The following is an 18,514-nucleotide window of genomic DNA, read 5'->3' on the forward strand; positions in this document are numbered from 1 at the left end:
CACAGACATATCAGGACAACCTTTTACTAGTGCCTTGAAAGAATCAGGTAGTCAATCATACAGAAGGCTCTTTGAAGAGACTAGGTACATGACACGGATATCTTCAGCCACATCAGCAGAAGCCAGGAATATAGACATAATTACTCAGGAAATAACTTCAAAGGAGTCTCTTGTTTAATAAATTGAATCCCTGTGAAATGCACAGGAAATAAGGTTATTGAGAATGTTTAATCAGCAGAAACACTGCTAGCTTGAACTGAAAGGGATAGAGAGAACTAACTAAAGAAGGAGGTGGTACCCCCCCTCTCCAAATTCTGTAAGCAAGAAATAGACTGATAAAACTGCTTGGCTAAAAACATGTGCCAATTCAAATGAAAAAGGAAAGATGGGTCAGAGGATGGAGCTTGAAGTCCAGAGAGTACAGCTCTCAAACCACAGAGGATTAGTCCCAAGCCTTGAAAGCAGGAGTTTCCCTGGATGTATTGCCACGTTTGTTGTTGCAAGTGATTTTTTTTCTGTACTTTTACTTTTTTACAGTTGTCAGACTAGTTTCCAAGTTGTCTGCTTATATATGAGACATTTGTCAGATAAGTAGTGAGGCAGGACATCAGCATGACTTATTTCCCTGCTGATGGGACAAAATGAAGAAACTGGCAGGAACCAGCAGGTGGTGCACAACTGAAGTCAAAAACCCTGCAGGAGCCGGGCGCGGTGGCTCAAGCCTGTAATCCCAGCACTTTGGGAGGCTGAGACGGGCGGATCACGAGGTCAGGAGATCGAGACCATCCTGGCTAACACGGTGAAACCCCGTCTCTACTAAAAATACAAAAAAAAATCTAGCCGGGCGAGGTGGCGGGCGACTGTAGTCCCAGCTACTCGGGAGGCTGAGGCAGGAGAATGGCGTAAAACCGGGAGGCGGAGCTTGCAGTGAGCTGAGATCCGGCCACTGCACTCCAGTCCGGGCGACAGAGCGAGACTCTGCCTCAAAAAAAAAAAAAAAAAAAAAAAAAAAAAAAAAAAAAAAAAAAAAACCCTGCAGGAAGTATCAGGTGGTGCTGAAGGCAATCTTTAATTGCCCTCGCTGCTCATTAGCATAAGAGACTCCCACCAGCCCCATGACAATTCACAAATATCATGGCAACCCAGAAGTTACTGCCCTTTTCCATGGCAACGACCTAGAAGTTACTGTCCCTTTTCCTAGAAAGTTATGAATAACCAGCTCCTCAATTTGCATTAACTCACCTTTTAATTTGCATGTAAGTGAAAGTAGGTATAAGCGGGTATAAATAGAGTTGCCAACACCCCATGAGCTGCTACTGCCAACTCCGGGTGCACTGCAAAAGAGTTAGCCCTGCTCAACAAGGAGCAGTCCGTTTCAATAAAAGATTGCTGTCTAACAGTACCTTCTTGCCCTTGAATTCTTTTATGTGTGAAGCCAAAAACCCTCCTGGGGTAAGCCCTAATTTGGGGCCTTGCCTGTCTTGAATCAGTCATATTGTTTTCCCTGGGGTGTTATCAAGGGACAGTACTCTGAACTACTGCAATTAAATTTATATCATCATTCAGTCATCTCACAATTGGAAAACATATGCAAATAACTGAATTTTCAAAGAAATATTCCTGGCTAGTAGCATCTCCAAAAGCTGACTTTGGAGAACAGAATCAGAAAGTGAACTGATAAATGTGAGGCATGTTTTTAAATCTGGACTTAATGGTATCCTGAGCAAGATGACTAAGATGTTTATGCAGCAATCCAGAATACCCTGCCCCATCACAGGCAATAAGTAGCAAGGCTAAACATTTTACTTAGTAAAATTGACTAAATATGGATCCTGAAAATATTCATAAGCAGAACAGCAATCCATGTGTTTTTGTGGATTATGGCTATTTGAAGGATAAGTACCAATTCTCCTCTATGTCACACATAGTACCTAGAACAATTTTGAACATGAGTGACATGTCATTGTTTCTTAGTGAATAAAAAAATTAAAATAGGCCGGGCGCAGTGGCTCAAGCCTGTAATCCCAGCACTTTGGGAGGCCGAGACGGGCGGATCACGAGGTCAGGAGATCGAGACCATCCTGGCTAACACGGTGAAACCCCGTCTCTACTAAAAACTACAAAAAACTAGCCGGGCGACGTGGCGGCGCCTGTAGTCCCAGCTACCCGGGAGGCTGAGACAGGAGAATGGCGTGAACCCGGGAGGCGGAGCTTGCAGTGAGCTGAGATCCGGCCACAGCACTCTAGCCTGGGTGACAGAGCGAGACTCCGTCTCAAAAAAAAAAAAAAAAAAAAAAAAAATTAAAGACAGTGAAATAAGTTTTTTGGAAACTAGCAGAATAGAGACTCTCATCAACATAAACAGAGCCATTTATTTTACCTATTTTCTCTTTCAGATTTTGTAGACCTCCTTTGAGATTTCTATAAGTCTCATCTTGCCTTTTATGATGTTAATCTAAGGCCATTGGCCTGCTTGCTTTATTTTCCTTCCTTGCTTTTATTTTCTTCCTAAATGGCAATTGGAATACATAGGTAGTTGTGGTCATATGACAGCATTCACAAGGTGGGAGGTACCTTATTCTAACAACTGGAAAGTGGAGGAGAATTTTAATTTCTCCCACAAATGAATTTAAATGAGGGCAATAGTTTTCTGAGAAACCCATTAGCTATATTTTTGGTATAATAAAAATAAGCTGCAGTGTCTCGTCACTATCCTCCAAACCACTACTGAAAACAGCAGCATGGAACTTCTATTTCTAGTTTGATTACTGTAAACATGGAAATTATGTATGATTTTAGACAATTTAGGTAATATGACTATTTAAATGCATATAAAATTATCCCTTTTGGCTGATGGCTGAATTTTTAGAAATGATTTCCTTAAAAGTTGAAAGCTGGGCTGTGCCAGCAGAGGTCTCTCTGGATATTTTGAAGTAATAATGGAGTGTTATGAGTTATCTTCGGCACAGTCCCCTAAGGGTTTTTTAATCTTAGATAAACACTGTGATGATGTATTTTCTTCACAAAAGAACAAAGGAAACATAAACATGATGAATTTTTTTGTCAATCCAAGGCCTATTTCTATAAAAATGGATTCCTTTCCTGTAAAATCAATAGAATATAGGCTCGAATATAGCAAGCTCCCTTCATATGTATTTCCAATCTGTTAAGGGAGAAGCTTGTGTCTTTTTTCCCAAGCAAAGCCAAATAACGTTCAATGAGAGTTCACTTTGGTGATGTTTAATGAAAATTTAACTCAGGTAGAGGCCTCACTGGAATACTCCATGCACAGAAATGTAATCTGGTTAAAACCCTGCAGCCTTTATCCTGGGAAATGTAATAAAAAATAATCAGAATATTGTCTCTATTGCTGAATCAGTAGCCTGGAAATCACTGCAGAAGTTTTACCTACGGGAGGCTATGGGAGCCCTCTTGTGTCATGTGCTCTCAAATGTGAATGAGCAGGTCAAGAACTAAGGATATTCAAAAGATTAAAAATGTCCAAATAGGCAGTTCTGGAAATACCCCAGCATTGTTTGAATATTATATTTGACATGAAATAAAAAGGCATATGAAATACTTTGCCCAAGTTCTGTTCCAAGCTCTCTTTCTGACCAGAAATTTTCATCTGACCATTGTTAGAAGTCTGATCCATGCCAGGGAAGTCAGGCATTCCAAATTTTGGCAGACTGAAAGAATGGAGGTTAAAGATATTCCTGAGCATGCTCCTTGAGGGAACCTTATGTCATTCAACTAGCCTGTCCCTAAATGTTACTCCTCAAATTGTCACTACTGCCATCAACATTCAGAATCATGTTTGAAAAGTGCATGCTCTCCTATATATCTCGTATATTCTGCATTGAAAATGACTTTCAGAAATTCATACTTTATAGTAACAGAAAATGTACTAACCAGAAAGATCTTTTGCCAAATTAATACTTCTGTTAGTCTAAATTCTTTTGGTTTTAATCAACAGAAACCCAATTCAAATTAGCTCTCAAGATAAAATACAGAATTTATTCAGAAGATATTAGGGTGTATAATGTAATTTAGGATATGTTTGGAAATAAAACTGATTGAAGGGTAAGGCCATAACAATTAGAAACAAGGACTTGACCATTTTTTCTATCCTGCTGGTTTTATTCCCTTTTACTGCAGACCAGCTTCCTTCACATGGAGAAAAATGCACTTATATTTCAAGAGCCTAAAAGTTATTTTAAAACTATTACAAATTGACTCATGCCTTTTCTGGTACCAAGTTTGGAAGTATTGGTGGGCTTATATCAATTCCAAACTAGGGCTAGGAAGCAGGAGATTTGTGCTTGTTGGTTTAATAATATGACTGCTCCCATTTGTTTTACGTGAGTCCAATGGGGCGGAGATATATGCACTCCCTGGAAAAGCGGAGGCAAACGCATATCTGCATGTGTCAGTATTCACCAACACCAATGATTTGAAATTAAGGAAATCACAGTTAACCGTTTTTTCATAATTCTTGTATTTTATGTGTCTGTAAATGTTAAATAAATTTTACTTCACAATCAGGGCAACAGATAGGTGGTAGCTCAATTACTTTGAAAATTCAGGCATTTGTCTGTGTAATGGTTATAGGTGACAATGGCAACTCAACACTGATGCAGAATTTCTGTATACTGCTCAGCACATTAACGAAAACTGATGCCCAATAGTAAGGGCAAAGTAGACTATCTGGAGTGGTGGTGGCAATTGAGAGTGGTTCTTCTTAAAATGGGAATTAAAATCAGTGAGGCCTGAGACATCTATTTTTTCATCAAAATCTTCCATTGAACATTCATTTTAGCTAGCACAGTAGCCATTAGCATATTTTTAAGTGGAGTTTTTACTTATACACCTAGATGTCCCCTTAATAATATGTTAAAGGAAGAGATGTAATAGCAAAATGACTTAAATACATGAATTCGTTCTTGATCTTTCTATGTTTCTGACTGCAGTAATCATTATTTAACTGACTGGGGCTTTTGATAACTGCATTACTTCTGGTTATCAGCATAGTCACAAAAAAATTAAAATTCTCATAAATTCTGGGACTTTCAGAAGTTGGCACCATACTTACAGCCCCCATTATGAATATTAATGGCTGGAGAACAGCAAATGCCATTTCCTCTAGGGTATTACCATTAGCACCCAATCATCAGTAGTCCCTGTCACTTGTGGCAATGATGGTCATTTTCAAGATAGTATTAATTTGTATACCAAATGAGAGAAGAAAGCTCATTACTACTACTTTCAGATTTGGTCTTTCTCTTACCTTTTCCAAAAAACATATTTGATTAATTCCTGACAACCTTCTCACATATAGAAATGCAAGTTTTGAAATGGGCCCAGAGATCCCAATGAGTACTACTCCCTTTGTATCTTACTGTACAAATGTTTTATGGGTAAAGTCTAGAATTTAAAGGCATCTTTAAAGGATTAATACTTTTGTCTTTCTTAGACTGATCTGGAATACCTTGAGAAGAGCATTACCTCCAGTTATCAGCATAGTCACCAAAAAGTCAAGAAAAATCTATCATGATACATAAATAATGATGCCTCAAACAATTTTAGAAATCTACAGCTACAAATACACAAAATCCCAGAGTCGGTTGTATTTGTGTGTGTGCATTTGTGCCTGTATATGTGTGTGTCTCTGGTGGGTGGCTTTAGTAGACAGTGGCAATAAACTGCAGAGATAAATACCAGAGTAACATTGCTTTTCCAAAACTTTTCCATGTTAAGGTTTTTTTCTTTAATCTGTGAATGTGTTTAATAAAGTTAGCATTAGCAACATATTGTAGAATAGTTTATATTTTCAAATGAAAGGAAATTATTTCTTGCATATGGAACAATCCCAACATTATTGGATTTAGAATTTTCGTGACATTCTGGCCCTGAAGGAGCAGCCCAGGAGAAGGAGCTGTGAAGTAGACATGGTAACTTTTCTCCCAGTGAGATCAAGAAACAATAAAGTTAACAAGAGGATCGGACAGGATGAGGGTGAGGTTAGTGTGGCAAATGTGTGCAAGGGCAGGGTGGTTCCTGTCTTTATTTAAAATTTCATATTGTTTCTCATGGGTGTTTACATTAAATTTTAATTTTTACAATATTGCAACAAATAGTATTTATCTCCAAGTTTTGGGATAATGACTTAAAATTTGCATCTCAGTTACTTGCTTCACCTTTGTCCCAGTTGTTGGTTGTTTCCAACTTGCAAGTTCAAATGACCATCACTATGGTAACAGTGATGGCTACAGTTGTGGAATTCAAGCAAAGGAATCAGAAGCAAGTCCTATTCCAAATACGGAGTGGCAGGAGCAACGGTGGAAGAATACAAAGACATCTCATGAGCTGGAGTCCTGCAGACTGGGAATGGAACAGCACCTGTGTGATCATGATTGTCCAGGAAAATTGTTTATAAGTTTTTCCTCCAGGTGACATGCAGCCAAGTCAGTTGTGCTAATTTTGTTGAGAATTTGTGCATCTATGTTCATGAGAGATGTTGATCTACAATTTTTTTTCTTGTGATACCCTTGTCAGGGTTTAGTTTCTGGTCTCATCAAATGACCTGGCAATTGTTTCCTCCTCCTCTTCTTCTAAGAAAGAGTTTATGTAAGATAGTTATTATTTCTACTTCATGTATTTGATAGAATTTACTGCAGAACCCAACCATGAATGACATTTTATTTGTGGGAAGATTTTGAATTGCACACTCAATTTCTTAAATAAATATGCTGCAGTTCTAATTTTCTGTTTCCTCGTCAGCAGCTGGCAGCTTGTGTTTTTTAAGCAAATTTGTCTATTTTATCAAAGATGTTGAAGTTATTGTCATGAAGCTATTGGTAATATTTCTTTTTCATCTTTCAATATATTTAGAATCTGCAATGAAGCCCCCCCTTCATTATGGATATTGATAATTTATGTTTTTCCTCCTTTTGTCTTTATTGGTATTTCTGTCAATGTACCAATTCTATTAATTTTAAAAAACAAACCAATCATTGGTTTTACTGCTTTTCCTATTACTTTCTGTTTTCTTCCTTTTCTCAGAGGAAAAAAAGGCTGGAGTGCAGTGATGCAGTCATAGCTCACTGTGACATCAAACCCCTAGCCTCAAGAGATCCTCCTAAGACCAGGCGCGGTGGCTCACACCTGTAATCCTAGCACTTTGGGACACCAAGGAGGGTGGATCACCTGAGGTCAGGAGTTTGAGACCAGCCTGGCAAACATAGTGAAACCCCATCTCTACTGACAATACAAAAATTAGCCAGGCGTGGTGGTGGGCGCCTGTAATCCCAGCTACTCGGGAGCCTGAGGCAGGAGAATTGCTTGAACCCTGGGGGTCAGAGGTTGCAGTGAGCCAAGATTGCGCCACTGCACTCCAGCCTGGGCGAAAAAGCAAATCTCCATCTCACAAAAGAGAGAGAGAGAGAGATCCTCCTGCCTCAACCTCCTGAATAGCTAGGACTACAAGTGCTTACCACGAAATCCAGCTAATTGTTTTTATTTTTATTTTGTGGAGACAGTGCCTCACTATGTTGCCTAAGTTGGCCTCAAACTTCTGGGCTTAAGCAATCCTCCCACCTCAACCTTCAAAAATGCTGGGATTACACATGTGAGCTACCTTTTTTAGCCTCCTTTTTTTCCCTATTTTATTGATTTCTGCTCTTCTGTTTTTATTTCCTTTATTCTATGTATTTTGAGTTTAGTTTTCTCTTTTTGTAGCTTCTCTGAAAGCTTAGATCATTGATTCTAAGCCTTTCTTTTCTAACATACTTGAAAATACATAAAAATATAAATTAAAGGTATAAATTTCTTCCTATATATTACTTAAGTCGTATTTCATGAACTTGACTAGTTTGTGTTTTTATTACCATTCAGTTTGAACTATTCTTGTTTGATCCATTGCTTCACTATAATTGTGTTGCTTAATTTCCAAATATCCAAAAGTAACAGTTTTGATATCCAAAATAATTATTTTTTGGTCTGGGAGTATACTCTGTATAATTTCAACCCTTTGAGATTTATGAAGTCATTAAAAATTATTCAGCATGTAAGTTACCATGGTGAGTTCCCCATGTGTACTTGAAAGAAACGTGTAACCTACAGTTGTTGGTTGAGTATTCTGTAAATATGAATTAAATCAAGTCACTTGACAATGTTTTTAGATCTTCTTTATTCTTTTTTTTTTTTTTTTTTTTTTTTTGAAACGGAGTCTTGCTCTGTCGCCCAGGCTGGAGTGCAGTGGCCGGATCTCAGCTCACTGCAAGCTCCGCCTCCCGGGTTTACGCCATTCTCCTGCCTCAGCCTCCCGAGTAGCTGGGACTACAGGCGCCCGCCACCTCGCACGGCTAGTTTTTTGTATTTTTTAGTAGAGACGGGGTTTCACGGTGTTAGCCAGGATGGTCTCGATCTCCTGACCTCGTGATCCGCCCGTCTCGGCCTCCCAAAGTGCTGGGATTACAGGCTTGAGCCACCGCGCCCGGCCAGATCTTCTTTATTCTTAACATTCTTTCTACATGTTCAACCAATTACTAGGAGAAGAGTGTTAAATTCTTCAACTGTGATTGTGAGTTTTTGTTTTATAATTATACTTTGTTATAGGGTACATGTGCACAACATGCAGGTTTGTTACATAGGTATACATGTGCCATGTTGGTTTGCTGCACCCATTAACTCATTATTTACATTAGGTGTTTCTCCTAATGCTATCCCTCCCCCTGCCCCCCACCCCACGACAGGCCCCTGTGTGTGATATTCCCCATCTTGTGTCCAAGTGTTCTCACTGTTCAATTCCCACCTATGAGTGAGAACATGCGGTGTTTGGGTTTCTGTCCTTGTGGTAGTTTGCTCAGAATGATGGTTTCCAGCTTCATCCATGTCCCTGCAAAGGACATGAACTTATCCTTTTTATGGCTGCATAGCATTTCATGGTGTACATGTGCCACATTTTCTTAATCCAGTCTATCATTGATGGACATTTGGGTTGGTTCCAAGTTTTTGCTGTTGTAAATAGTGCCGCAATAAACATACGTGTGCATGTGTCTTTATAGTAGCATGATTTATAATCCTTTGGGTATATACCCGGTAATGAGATCACTGGGTCAAATGGTATTTCTAGTTCTAGATCCTTGATGAATAGCCACACTGTCTTCCACAATGGTTGAATTAGTTTACACTCCCACTAACAATGTAAAATCATTCCTATTTCTCCACATCCTCTCTAGCATCTGTTTATTGGGAATTTTTTATTTACTTTCAGTTCCATCATTTTTAAATCACATGTACTTTAAAGCTCTGTAATTACATGCACAATGGATAGCTTCTTGATGAACTGACACTCATTATTATACAATGTCTCTTTTAGTCTCTAGTTACTCTGTCTGATATTAATATAGTCAGTCTACATGTCTTATGCTTAAGGTTTGTGTGATATATTTTTTCATTCTTTTACTTTCAACCTGTATTTATATTTTAAAAGCATCTTTTTAAAACAACATAGCATTAAGTCTTGAATTTTATCCAATGTTAATATGTTTGCTTTTTAATTGGAGAGTGTATTCCATTTGTATGTAATGTAATTATTCATAACATGATTGTCTCTATTGCAATTTTATTCATACTCTCCATTTTCATTCCTATGTTCCTCATTTTCTGGTTTCTTTTGAAATCTTTTCTTCCTCATTTTCTGTTTTCTTTTACTTGATTAGATATTTTTCATATTCCATTTTATATCCTTATTTGAATTTTTAGCTACAACAATTGCAGAAATATTTCTTCTAAGGATGACAATATATGGCCTTTTCTTATCATGGTCTATCTTCAATTAGTATTATACTACTTAAGTTACAATATAAAAACCTTCCAATTATGTAATCCTCATTCTGTTGCCATGACATAGATGGATCAGCACAAGACACAGGACATATACTTGAGAATTCATATGGTGGAAAACCTCTATGAAAATAATCAAATTTGAAAATCTCTCAAAAAGATCTTGATATCTACTTTGTAGAAAATACCCCAAATTGGAGACAAATATAATGAGAGTAATAAACATGAAAAGATCTCAGCCAGATTTCAAATCTAAATATGCACTAGAGAACTCATGCTGCAGGGAAATTACATGAATTCAGTGAATGCAAGAAAGTCTTCACTGACCTTTCACTTGTTAAAATACACACAGCATCACACACTGGACACATACCCTATCAAAGTAAGGAATATAGGGAACCCTTTATGTGTTCCTTGTATTTTAGGAATCATGAAAAATTTCACACTGGAGAAGAATACTATGAATAGACATGTAAGCAAGCCTTTGTTCATTCTTCATTTATTGATGCACATGTAAGAACTCACAGTGGGCTGGGCACGGTGGCTCATGCCTCTAATTCCAGCACTCTGGGAGGCCAAGGTGGGTAGGTGACCTGAGGTTAGGAATTCAAGACCAGCTTTACCAATATGGTGAAACCCCATCTTTACTAAAAATACAAAAATTAGCCAGGTGTGGTGATGTGCACCTGTAATCCCAGCTACTCTGGAGGCTGAGACAGGAGAATTGCTTAAACCCAGGAGGTAGAGGTTGCAGTGAGCCAGGATCATGCCACTGCACTACAGCCTGGGTGACAGAGTGAGACTCCATCTCAAAAAAAAAAAAAAAAAAGAACTCACAGTGGACAGTGGAGATAAGCCTTATGAATATAAGAAATGTGAAAAAGCTTTCAATTTTCTTTAATCTTTTAGAAAACATGTGAAAACTCTCATTGAAGAGAAATTTTATTAACATAAAAATGTGGAAAAACCTTAAGCTGCCCCTAATGCTTTAGGGCATATGTGATAACTGATATTGTAATTTACCCTATGGATATAAAAGAATGTGAAATAGGCTTGATTTCTTCCACATCTCTTACTGTACATGTAAGAACTAACATTGGAGAGACGATTTATGAATATAGGGAATGAAGAAAAGCCTTCATTTATTCCTCAAAACTTCATGTTCAAATGAGAATAAACCAAAAAGGAGCTTTACACATGTAAGAAAGATGGGCAAGTATACAGTTTGCCCTCCTCTTTTAATAGAAATGTGAGAATAAACACTGAAGACAGCCTCTATAATTGTAAACAACATGAAAAACTCTTCGTTTATTCTTCATATTTTCCCATTCATGTGATAAAACACATTGGAGAAACATTGTGTGATGATTAATTTTATGGGTCAATTTGACTGGATTAAGGATACCCAGGTAGCTGGTAAAGCATTATTTTTGGATATATCTGTGAGGGTGGTTCAGAAGAGATTGACATTTGAATCAGTGGGTTGAGTAAGGAAGACCAGGCCTCATCCAGTATGGCTGGGCACCATTTAGTCAGTCGAGGGCCTAGACAGAACAAAAAGTCATAGGAAAGGTGAATTTGCTCCCCTTTCTGGTACTGATACACCCTCTTTTCTTGTCCTTGGATATAAGAAGTCTAGGTTCTCTGGTCTTTGTATTCTGGGACTTATGCTAGTGGCCCTCCAGGTTCTTGGGCCTTCAGACTTGGACTGAGCTATGCCACTAGATTTCCTGGTTCTCCAGTTAGCAGATGGCATATTATGGGACTTCTCAGCCTCCATAATCATGTGAGCTGATTCTCATAATAAATTCTCTCTATCTATCTATCCATCTATCTATCTTCTAATAGTTCTGTTTCTCTGGAGAACCCTGACTAATAAACACACTGAATGTATGAAATGCAGAAATGTCTTCAGCTATTCCTCATCCCTTACAAAACAGTGTGAGAACTCACACTGGAGAGAAATTCTATTAGTATAAGGAGTGTAGGAAAATCTTATCCTGGGTCTAATTTTTTCAAATTGAGGTAAAATTCATATTAAAGAGGAACCACATAAGTGCAAGAAATGTAGGAAAATGTAATCCCTCACACTTTAGTACACATGTGAGAACACATACCGAAAAGAAATAAATGTATAGAATATGAGAAAACTTTCAAGTCTTTTTCATGCCTTAGTCAGCAAGTGAGAACTCATACTGGGAGATACGACTGTAAAGAATGTGGAAAATCCTTTAGTTTTTTTTCTCATATTTTCAAAGACATGTGAAAACTCACATTGGAAAGAAACCCAATGAATGTGATTCATGTGGGAAGGTCTTCAGATACATCTCTTCTTATACATAAAGTTGACACCAGAAGACAAATCTTTAAAATCTTGTAAATATGAAAATGTTTTATTAGTATCTCATCTTTGAAGTGGACCCCAGCTCATAACTTATAGTTTTTATTTTCTAATAAAAACTTCTATGATGACAACTATTGCTCCCAGTACCCTTTCAGCTATCTCACACAACTTTTGATACATATTATTTTTATTATAGTTTATTAAGTGTCTAATTTCCATTGTGAAGTCTCCTTGGACCTGTGGCTGAAATAAAATAATTTAAAATTTATTTTATTATTATTTCTAATTAAATTTCATTATAGTTAATGCAAGTGGTCATTGTGCTGTTGAGTCTGGTACTTTGGGGGTTTCTTTTTTCTGGCTTACCACAGCAGATCCTAGGATTTGCTTACCTGATATCTACCCTGCCCTTCTTCCTTACTAAGAAAACTTAGAATTTTTCAGTTTCACTGTTGAAAGAGGTATCTTCAGCAAATTTTTGCAGAGAGTGAACTCTACAACTAATTGTCTTGGTCAATATAGTTTATAGAAATTTAAAAATGTGCAAAGTTATTGAAAAAGGACAGTTTCATCTGACCTCTGACCTGATGATTGAACCTTCTGTATTTTGCCACTGCTTCAAGTTGAACACAGCCCTTCAAGCTGAAAAGAGGGACCTTGCAGACATGTGGATGAAAGTTAGCGGTAATGATGATTGTGCTGGACTGTGTTATATGGCTTAGAAATACATTTTCCAGAATCCTCTTTGCTGTATGGTTTATAGGTTAGAGTTGAACAAAAGAGGAAACTGAATGAGATTTGGAATGAAGAAATAAAATGGAAGGCATAAATTTCAAAAGGATGTGGCAGTAGCAGATTGACAAACAGATCTAGAAGTACTCATCAGTTCCAAACTTTAAGCATGTCTTTCAGACTACTGGCTGTGTTGAACAACATCAGCACTGAGTCAATCCCCTAAGCACTTAACTTCAATTCCCTCAGAAGTGGTAGTTTCCAGGCCAGGCACAGTCACTCACATCTGTAGTCCCAGCACTTTGGGAGGCTTAGGCAAGTGGGTCACTCGAAACCAGGAGTTCGAGACCAGCCTGGCCAACATGGCGAAACCCCATCTCTACTAAAAATATAAAAATCAGCTGGGCATGGTGGCACACACCTGTAATCACAGCTACTCAGGAGGCTGAGGCAGGAGAATTGCTTGAACCTGGGAGGTGGAGGTTGCAGTAAGCAGTAAGCTGAGATCCTGCTGCTGCACTCCAGCCTAGGTGACAGAGTGAGACCCTGTCTCAAAAAAAAAAAAAAAAAAAAAAAAAACAAAAACAAACAAACAAAAAAAACAAGTGGTAGCTTCCACAAACATCTCTATGAGCTCATCATCTTTCATTACCTCACTTTGGTGGCTAGGCAGGCATAGCTGCCTGAATTTCCTTGCAAGCTTAAACCTGCTCATTCATACCACTGTAGCAGAATTTCAGGATTAGAGGCTTTATTTAATATTCTGACTCCATTTTCTCCGCATTTATCAAAGGTCTAATTTTTATGGTGAGCATGTATTTCCCATAATACTTCTCAAGGCCCTGTTTCTCCAAGTCATACAATATTTCAGGAAAAATAAACAAATAAGTAACTTTATTCTCTTATTGTATTCTTCAGTGGCTACACCATCCTTGCCCTACCTATTTCTGGACTCTCCTAGGAGAAAAATCAGCACCTTGTTGATTTGTGGAGCATATCTTGGGAGTTTTCTGTTATTCAAGACCAAATAAAATCCCTAAATAATAAATATAGTATGTGTTAAATTAAAACAATCAATGTAATTTATCATATTAATAAAATAAAGGAGCAAATTTGAATTTAGATACATAATAGATACATAGACAGTCTTTTAAAAAATTCGAAATGGGCCAGGCACAGTGGCTCACACTTGTAATCTCAGCACTTTGAGACGCCAAGGTGGGAGGATTGCTTCAGCCTGGGAGTTCAAGACCAGCCTGGGCAACTTGGCAACAAAATATTTATGCATCATAAAGGATTTTTCATGTGTGTACCATTAATTACTAAAGTGACCTTGTTCACCCTGTCAGATAAGTTTAATGTTTAGTTTGAGGCATGAAGAAGAAAAGGTTTTCCATTCTTCAGCAGTAAGCCTTTTTGTCAGGCATCTGTTTAAGAAAAATGAAATGAAGGAAACACTGTTCAATATTTTTTGTTTTGTGAGCATATCAGTGCTTTACTGTCAGCCACAGCTGTGATTGTCTTGCCATTTCAGATGTGGGAGACTAGATGTCTGTTGTCATTGCTGATCCTGTGAGAATGTGAAACTGGATAACATATGAAATGCAAAATAAAACAAAATCAAAATAAAAAAATACTAATGCCCCTTCATTAGGATATCCCTATTTGCATTAATGAAGTAAATGTATGGGCCAGGCGTGGCGGCTCATGCCTGTAATCCCATCACTCTGGGAGGCTGAGGCAGGTGGATCACCTGAGGTCAGGAGTTCAAGACCAGCTTGGCCAACATGGTGAAACTCCGTCTCTACTAAAAATACAAAAATTAGCTGGGCATGATGGCGGCCACCTGTAATCCCAGTTACTCAGGAGGCTGAGGCAGAAGAATTGGTTGAATTCAGGAGATGGAGATTGCAGTGAGCTGAGATCATGCCATCGCATTCCAACCTGGGCAATGGTGCGAGACTCCATCTCAAAATAAATAAATAAATAAATACAAATATATGAAAATCTATGGACTCTCCTAAAGAAAAGACTCTGCAGATGATTTTTCTATTGTCATCTAATAAATCCACTCTCATATGTTTGATGCTTCATAATATGTTTGACCCCTTCAGTACTCTCCAAGAGAGTTCTGGTAACTCCAGCTCATTTATTGTAGTCCATCATTATGCCCAAGCTTCAAGAGGTCAACCCAGCAATGTATTAGTTCTTATGATAGGTGTCATTGCCAGGAGGCAATTCTGAAGTACAAATCTGAAATCAAGAGAGAGTATCTTCGTACCCCAAACACTTCTCTGTCCAGCAGTGTATTACAAACACACACACACACAAATTTATGTTGAATATCCATTTCCAAGCATAATCCCCTGTTTCTGCTGGTGCATATTAACCATACCTTGTAGCTTCTTTAGTGAATATAATTTTTAAAATTTTCTTTTCTTTTTTTTAGATGGAGTCTCACTGCCTTGCCAGGCTGGAGTGCAGTGGCGTGATCTCAGCTCACTGCAACCTCCGCCTCCCGGGTTCAAGCAGTTCTCCTGCCTCAGCCTCCTGAGTATCTAGGACTACAGGCACATGCCACCATGCTCAGCTAATTTTTTTGTATTTTTAGTATAGAAAGGGTTTCACCATGTTGGCCAGGATGGTCTCAATCTCCAGACCTCGTGCTCTGCCCACCTCGGCCTCCCAAAGTGATGGGATTACAGGCATAAGCCACCGCGCCTGGCCTAAATTTTATTTTCTGATGAATAAGATTTATTTTTCTCATGAGCAGGAACTGTACTTTCCAGCACAGGTCACTATTTAAGCTTAGTTATAGATATAAAAGCAGTGGGGACAGGTCTCAAATAGGATAAGTTTCATCTTGCAAGGCATTAATATCAGATGAAGGCTTTACATTATCTCCAAGCAATGAAAAGCTTCATTCCCTAGAAAGGAGGAGGACCCACGGCTAGAAAGAGTTCAAGGGAATCTGAGAATATAAGTATCTCAAGTACATCAAACCAAATGTCCTCATCCCAGGACTCAGAGTATGTGGAATATTTATTTCCTATCAGGATTCTAACTTTAACAAAGAAAATTTAGATGGTTGTGTTTTCAGTCTGCTTTGTAGCTCTGGCACTAATATATTCAAATACTGAGCCTGATTTTCAGTACATGTAGCCCTCCAGCTGTAGAAAAGAGACATCTTTTAAAATTTTTCCATGGAAGGCCTTTGACTTTCACAGTGTTCTCTAAATTGATAGGTGGATAATTTGAACTAATCATGCTATACATTCAGGGCTTAGGGTCAGTAGAAAAAGAAGCAAACTTCACAATCCTTTCAATTACATTTTTTTCCATTTGTGTCATGTGCAGAAGCTATTGCATAAGCCAGTAGTTATCTTATGCCTGTTGCTCATTTCAGTCCTCCACAGGTGAGAGTCTTAGTAAGTGTGATGCTACAGCATGACCGGGATTATCACAACCCCACTTTCTATCAGCATTGGATTGTTGCTATGTGACCAGCAAGTAATTCAAGTCCAGAATCCCATCGTTAGAATTTGCTTTCTAAGTTGCTATCTTTGTTGAGTTCTCCCAGAAGCAGAGCTAGCGACAAGGACTTAGGTGCAATTAATTTATTTAAAAAGCTTTCTAGAGAAGCACAAGTGAGGAAGTGTGGAAACAGAAAAAGAAGGGAGAAACATCAATAAATTAAAAATTATTATTTAAATAAGCAGATTACCATTGTGAATACATGGGCCTCAATCTTGCTAGGGAACCCTATGAGGAATTGTGTAGAACATGCTTCAGAATTGTCCCACCAAGGAACCAGAAAGTTAGTGGCAGACTGATATCCACCTTTTATCTTTCATTGAGTGTTAACCCTAAGGGCATTAAATTTCTGGAAATTCCAGATTGCAGTATGAATGGGCAGAGCAAGCTCCTATGGCATCAGGAAAAAACCCTCCCAGGAAGAGAGGCAGAAAGACAAAAGTGCCTGACATTATGTATTCGTCAATTGTCACACTGTTGATAAAGACATACCTGATGGGCCGGACGTGGTGGCTCACGCCTGTAATCCCAGCACTTTGATAGGCCGAGGTGGGTGGATCACGAGGTCAGGAGATCGAGACCATCCTGGCTAACATGGTGAAACCCCGTCTCTACTAAAAATACAAAAAAATTAGCCAGGCGTGGTGGCGGGCGCCTGTAGTCCCACCTACTTGGGAGGCTGAGGCAGGAGAATGGCGTGAACCTGGGAGGCGGAGCTTGCAGTGAGCCGAGATTGTGCCACTGCACTCCAGCCTGGGCGACAGAGTGAGACTCCATCTCAAAAAATAAAAGAAAAATTAAAAAGACATATCTGAGACTGGGGAGCAAAAGAGGTTTAATTGCACTTCCAGTTCCACATGGCTAGGGAGTCCTCAGAATCATGGCAGTAGGTGAAAGGCACTCTTACATGGCGGCAGCAAGAGAAAATGAGAGAGATGCAAAAGTGGAAACCCCTGATAAAATCGTCAGATCTCGTGAGACTTATTCACTACCACCAGAACAGTAGCCGGGAAACTGCCTCCATGATTCAGTTATCTCCCACCAGGTCCCTCCCACAACACATGGGAATTATGGGAGCACAGTTCAGGATGAGATCTGAGTGGGGACACAGCCAAACCATATCACATGAGAAGCTGCTGTAAGCCTGCTAAAAAGTTTTCATTGAATTGCAGGTAAACTCTGAGGTGGGCCAAGGGAATACAGGACAGGCATCAACAGCATCTGCTATACTGCTGCATTTGATTGTACAAGCAAAGCGTTGAGAAGCAGCTGTGGAAGGAAGGTTCAGCATTCCAGTGTTACCAGGAGCAACAGCCAGATTGAGTGTTCCTGCATCTAGGAGCAACTGTGTGGGTACTGAGAGGTGGTAGCAACAGTAGAAGTGGCCTACTGGGTCACAGCTGTAGCAAGTTGTTCTTGGAACTCAATAGTTCCTGAGTTCCACTTATCCACGCATTCCGATGATGCTATAAATATCTAATTATCTCTATTAAATACCTTTCTGCTTAAACTGATTAGAGTTGTTTTTGTTATGTGCTCTGAGCCCAAAAAATATATTTTTTACCAGAAGTTTCAGGCAACAAACACTGAAGAATGAAATTTAAGATAGATTATATTATATTACCTGGGTAGATTAAAGGCAATGATAGCCCCATATCCTCTAGAAAATAAGATATTGGTAGTACCTGGTAAGCAACAGCAAAACATTTACTCAGGTTATCACTTGTGTTTATCTGGAATTAATTACTTATTGAAGGTAATTCTCTGGCAAGCAAAGCGGCTGTATACCAAAGCATTATGGTGGGGAAGAGAAAGGTTCAGGGGGTGTGGTGATTACTTTTGACTGCACTAGAGAATTTAATTAAAGAAAATAACAAAATTAGGGTTTTAAAATTCTTGGGTCAGGAAAGACATGAAAATCAAATATTTTTATGATTGCCTTAAAAACATCTCTTCTATCCTACAGCTACAGGACTGACATAGATAAAAATCAGACAAAAAGTTTGATTCTACTCCAGAAAGAGTAGTATCCTTAGAATGGGAATGGGGACAGCTGGG

The sequence above is a fragment of the Rhinopithecus roxellana genome, chromosome 3 (genome assembly GCF_007565055.1).
Source record: "Rhinopithecus roxellana isolate Shanxi Qingling chromosome 3, ASM756505v1, whole genome shotgun sequence".
Taxonomy (NCBI): Eukaryota; Metazoa; Chordata; class Mammalia; order Primates; family Cercopithecidae; genus Rhinopithecus; species Rhinopithecus roxellana.